At 45.5% G+C, this 6,000-nt stretch overlaps 1 protein-coding gene across 1 annotated transcript in view; it reads left to right on the top strand.

The window, feature by feature from the left end:
* The first annotated feature begins 1,881 nt into the window (after positions 1-1,881).
* LOC310706857 (testican-2) overlaps positions 1,882-6,000 on the top strand; it is a 29,587-nt gene continuing 25,468 nt past the window's right edge. The window contains exon 1 of the mRNA XM_083503230.1: positions 1,882-1,926. The gene's annotated coding sequence lies outside the window, so the exon portion shown is untranslated. The remainder of the gene's footprint in view (positions 1,927-6,000) is intronic.

Genomic DNA, 6,000 nt, shown 5'->3' with positions numbered 1-6,000 from the left:
ACCTGCTCCCTTGTGCTCCCTCAGAGTCTTTAAAATCGCATGAATGAGTTGACACAGTCCTGCAGCTGCCCGATAAGCTCCAATATCTCTTGAGTGGTATAACATGTGAAGCAGGGAATCATGCAATGCTGTATTTAGAAACAATTGCATGTTGCTCTGACCTTCCGTGGTCTCCAGGCCTGACGTGGTGCTGCTCGCACAAATTGCTCAAATTCCTCTGTTGGCAGCTAACATCTGCCCTGGCTGAACCATCTTGGATCAGGTATCTGCCCAAAAATATGGAGAGCAGATGGGGAGATTGGTGGGCCTGAGGGCCAGATGCAGCCCTCTCAGACTCTCCTCAGACCGCAACCCCTCTCACAGGCCTTGCTCTGTGCCCCTGTCAGATGTTTTTGCCTGGCTGGAACGGTGTGCCAGGGTGGACAATTGAGAAGTGTTTGTGTTTAGAAACCTCTGGCTCTTACGTGGTGTATTTCTGTCCCATGTCTTCCTCCTCCCAGTTGGCCCAGCCCACCACTGTCATAAGGCCCTCCAGAGGTTGGTCAGGAGGGAATCCGGCCCTCCATCTAGAGGGACATTCTAGATGGTTCCGTGACATTGGTGTAACTCCCTTCCCGCCAGAGCCTGGCAGCATATTTGTGAGAACCCAGTAAGAGGGCTAGGTGCACCCCTCTCCTCCACAGGCGAGCCTTTCCTTCTCCTGCCTGTCAGGTCACACGTGGCAATATCACCAGTTCCCATATCCTAAAAAAAAAATGTAGATGTGCTTCAACACAGGAGTGCCTTCACAAGACCACTGTACCACATGGAAGAGGGAAGCAGTCTGTCTAAATAATAATAATGGTGTTCTGACTGGTCAGCTCAGAGCCATAGTGGATGAGATTTTTTTAAAAGAAAGAAAGTAAACTGCTGAGGTGTGGGGATTCCCTGCCCCCCAATCCCCACACACTTCATTTTGATGAAAGCGGGATGGCCAAGGGCTCTATCATTAAACTGCTTTTATTTTGTTTTTCTGGTTGGTAGAGCATGTTTATTTCTGATTGCATAACACTTTAAAGCAGAAAATGGCTTCATTGATTTGCAGTGGGCTGCTAACTTCTGATTGCTTGCTAGCTTGGAAAATGTGAAGAGATTTTTTTTATTTTTTTAAAAAAGTAAAAACAAGGTCACGAGGGATAAGAGAATATGACCTGGTGTTCTGAAATGCCTGGATCTTCTTCCTAGTTCTACAGTGTAGGGTCTTGCAATGGCTGAGCCCTGGCATAGCAAAACTCAATCAGCTGATGGTTAGGGTTTGCTAGGACAAAGGGCGTATCACTTTGCAGGGGCTGCCAATCAGCTGATCAGCAGTGCCTGCAAACCCCATTTTGGCTAAGTCAGGTCTTTAGCTGCACCACACCTGACACATCTCTATCAGCATGACATCATATGTGATGTCAGGTGGGTGTGACTTGGCTAAAATGGCCTTCTGGGCCAAAATTGGAATTGGGGAGCCTGATTAGGCTCATCGTACGGAGGTTTCCCATTGCTGTTCAAGCATGGACAAATCCCAGAGCCTAGTCCATTTCTTTGCTTTGTGAAGAATTGAGGATTTGAGAAGATTCAGCCTTCTTAAGCGCCAGCCCATCAAATCATTGAGCTTCTCCTGCAAAAAGGGAACAAAGAGGGTGAAGCCAAGAGAAATTACAGCAACAGAGCCTCTTTCCTGGAATTCAGGCTGTCAAGGAAGCATCACTGTCGCATCCTCTGCATAATATTATCTGTATGGATTTTGATTTGCCTGGAGTTCTCAGCATCTGGATTTTTATAGTTGACATTTTCTCTTGTTCAAACTCTTTTAATTCACTTAGGCTGTCATTTTTTTCTTTCCCCCCATGTAGGATGACTACATCAAAAGCTGGGAGGATAATCAGCCAGTTGATGAAGGTACCCTTTTCCCTTTTGGTTCCGCTTAATCTTTTTAAAGGACCTGTTGCGATCAAGTGCCCAAGACCTTGTTAGGACAAGGTTCCTCCTGCCTTGCAAGATGGTAAATATGGGAGCAAATTTCACTGGTGTCTACCTTGCTTTCATCTGTTCTAAAGACGTTTGAAAATGGCTTTGAAGGCAAGACTATCAAGCCAGAGTACAGGCGTGTTTGAAGAGAGATGTGTTTCCCGGTTTCGGTTTTACAAGCTGCAAAAAATGTGTGTGTACAATGCAGGAATTCCAACTCTCCTTCCAAGTGGAGGCTATGGTCTTCCTTTTTTATCTTCCACTCCCTCTGTTCCATTAGCAGCATGGTGTTACCTCTGAGCTGCAGTAGTCTTTCATATACAATCTACCTGCCAATGCATATTCTTAAAAACACAAAAACAATTTGTAGACAGGCCAAAGTTTTTCCTGCCCTTGATAATTCATTAGAGTGGGCTGCCCATGGCCTTAATCACTTTCTTCTGGGGTGAATTCTGGTGCTTTTCCAGGTGTTTGGGTTAGTTAAGTCTATTTCCCTGCATGTTAGATAAGGTTGTTGTGTGCCATTGAGCAGAATTGATTGTGCTTATGCGAGTGATGGAAATAACCCCCCTTTTATGTTAGTGGAGACGCCCGCTTCTAAATGTTTACAGTTTGCAGGTTTGGTTTCCTTGGTTAGTATCATTTAATTGCTACTTGAAATCGATGCCTCCAGAGTTGTGACTTCACAGATGATTGATCCAAAATTATTGGGTGGGTGGTTGATGTGACAGAGGAGAAATTTGTGGAGTAGAAGCACAGAGTTGAGCCCTGAGCAGCTGTCCAGATAATAAAAAAGTGGAATGGTGCAGGACTCAATTTCATGCAGGAGAGGAAATAATCTGAATCAATGGCTGTTTCAGGGGCTCGTCGGGAGACGTCCACGGCCGTTTTAAAGCAGTTGAGTTTAGATGTTGTAGGGCTGTCTCGGGTGGTACTGCAGTTTGCACAAATGCTTTGCCAGAGAAGTCCAAATGGGCACTCCTCTGATTAATTTTAAATCTGCTTTAAAGACCTTCCTGTGCTTGAAGGTTTCCTAAATTTGGTCTAATTTTAATCTAAGTGTTGTAGTGGGATATGAGGGGTGTGTGTGTGTGTGTGTGTGTGTGTGTATTTCCTCTCCTTTTTTTGCAAGTGGGGCAGTTGGCGCTGATCCAACAATATCCATGTGCAACAAGCCAAAGCTGTGCACATGTAGCTCTGCCAAGTCAACTGCAGTTGCGCTGATCAGCTGTTAGGTAGGGAAGAGGGACAGGAAGGGTAAATGCAGCTGTGCTCCTCTGATTGGCGGCATTACAGCTTTCAGATACGGCTGCCTTTTCGGCCTTTGTGTTTATGCGATTCTTCATGTGCATTTTGATTCTTTTTTGCATTGGCCTTTCCATCTAAACCACTTCAGCAGGGATATCTACTGAAGGGTGGTGTGGACATTTATGTAAAGAGGTCAAGTAACAAAAGCATGATGGGAAATTTTAGTTTTCAAAAGGGAGACTTGGATGAAAAAAGGGGGTAGATATTCTAGCACATGGATGGGGAATGTTTTTCACCCAGAGGGCCAGATTACCTTCTCAGCAATGTCCCGAGGGCCACATGCCAGAAGTGGGCGGGGCCAGAAACAAAAATAGGTAAAACAATGAGTGTAGAGTTCAGGAGCAGGTTCCAGACTGGCAAAAACGTTCAGGGAGGTTGTGAAGCCGAAACTGTGAATTGTGTAGTCTGGGGAGAGGGGATATGGCTGATGGAGAGCTCTGGGGGTCCAAAAGAGAGCGCTGGTGGGGCCACCAGACCTGAGGTTTCCCTTTCCCTATTCTAGGGAAAGTACGTATATGGGGCATAGGGAGAACTGATGGAATAGTTTGCTGACTTAGATGCTGCGTGGTTACGAAACTTAAGCTTCCTAGCCAACCTGGAACAGAGAAAGTTTTTTTCTTCTAGGCAAGACCATTGGGTCTGTCTAGTCTGCTACTTCAACTGACACAAGAGCCTTCCCCATTCCTTGCTTTCTGATCCTTCTCCCTGGAGATGTTAGGGATTGCAATCAAAGCATGTGTTCTATGGCAAGCAACTTGAGTATATCCACATGTTGCCTGAGCAACACGATCTTCTAAACTGTTGAAAAATGTATGCAAGAGAACAGCATGCTCAAGCTATAAGAACAGACCATAGTTCAATTGCAGATGGTTTTAAATTTATTTATTTTCTAAATCACAGTTTTAGTTGGCTTTAAATTCATCACATCCTTTTATCCTTCCTGTACACCACTTAGATGCTAAGGTGGCAAGTGGTGTAGACATGGTTGACTTAAATAACATTGACACATAAATAAGTAAGAGTGTATACTTTGCATACTCCCAGGTTCAGACTCTGGCATCGCCAGGTATGGAGCTGGAAAAGATTCCTCTCCGAGACCTTATAAAGCCAAAGCCAATCTGTGTAGGCCAGGAATGGGGAACCTCCAGATGTTGATGAACTCCCATCTCCCATCATCCCTTGCTGGCTGAGGATGATGGGAGTTGGAGTCCCACAGCACATGGAGGCCACAAATTCCTCCATCTTGCTTTGGGCAGAACTGAAATAGGTGGACTGAGGTTCTGATTCTGTTTAAAGCAGGTTTATACATTCAAGCTTTGAGGAGCTGGAGTTTCACTGGTTACCACCGCCTGATCTTCAAGTCACTGCTGGCACCAGACTCCCCCCCCCCCCAAACTTTTAGAAAATTGAGTACTTGAGCACCAGTCCTTTGATCTCCCTTGGTTTTATTAAATAAAGGCAATTCAATTTAAAGAATGCCTTGACTGCTCTGGCCTGACCAGAATACTGATTTGCTGACCTTCAGAAAATAGTGCAAGAGCATTTTGTTTTTCAAAGGCTGCCTGATCCAGGCTGCAAAGTTCCTGCCGTTGTAAAGTTTGCTGGCTTTGAACCCACGCAGATTTAAGCATGCTTATTATGCCCTTTGAAAGCGGCGAGCTTAAGGGCGCTTAGCTCTACGCTGCATTGTCCTCTGCGGCCCAAATCCAACAGCAATCACGGGCAGCTAGTGATGTGTAGCTGGAGGGACTGGGTTTAGAGGCACATCTTCCATTCCCATCCAAAGATGCATCTAGCCTATCCTCTTCCAACCTCAGGTGCCCTCAGGAAGTTCCAAACTACATCTGCCAGACAATTTGGTAGAGGGTAGATAACCACTGCAGCCCAGATGGAGATGTGTACCTTTGTTGACAAATGCAAGCAGGAGGCTGTTTCAGGAGACCAGTCATTCGGGCCAGATTAGAGCACACGGCTTGAAATTTGTCTGTTATTCTAGATTTGACACAGCATACATGGAAAGCTGCCTTCTGCTGAGCCAGCCCAGTGGTCCATGCAGCTCAGGATTATCTCCGTTGACTGGGTGCAGCTCTCCAGATTTTGAAGAGAGAGTCTTTCCCTGAGCTGCTTGGAGATGCGATCGAAACTTGATCGTTCTGCATTCAAAGCATGCAGTCTACCACTGAGCTATAGCTGTTTCCCAAATTTAGCGATGATTAGTTGTTGTGGGCATATTACCTAAATCTCACCGATTTTGGATTTAGATGTTTGGATGCATAGAGTGTGTGTGTGTGTTAAAAAAAATAAATCTAAACAAAAATGTGTTTGAAAGGGGAGTGGCTAGAGACTAGATTGCAGGTGGCAGGTGCTAGTTCTGTAGAGAACCATGACAAAAATATTGGTCTCAACCCAGCAGATACTTCACCTTTGTGTTTAGGGCTTTTCTTGCACAAAGTCCTCCATCACACACAAACACGCCCTGAATGCAAATCCAAAGAGCCTTCAGTATATGTAGTTCAGCACTGGACACTGCTGCAGGTGAGTAAGCCAGCTGATTTGTCGAGGCCCACGTTGCTTGCATATTGACAGGCACACATGACAAGTGTTAGGTGACCCTTGACTGTGTCCGTGCAGGACAGCTGCAGCTGCACATTCCTACCCGTTCCTCAGCGAAGATGGGAATGTGAATGCTTATACGTA

The sequence above is a fragment of the Podarcis liolepis genome (assembly GCF_965112155.1).
Source record: "Podarcis liolepis genome assembly, chromosome: 5".
Taxonomy (NCBI): Eukaryota; Metazoa; Chordata; class Lepidosauria; order Squamata; family Lacertidae; genus Podarcis; species Podarcis liolepis.
Note: the sequence above shows the minus strand (reverse complement) of the source record. Positions and strands in the feature narration are given on the sequence as shown.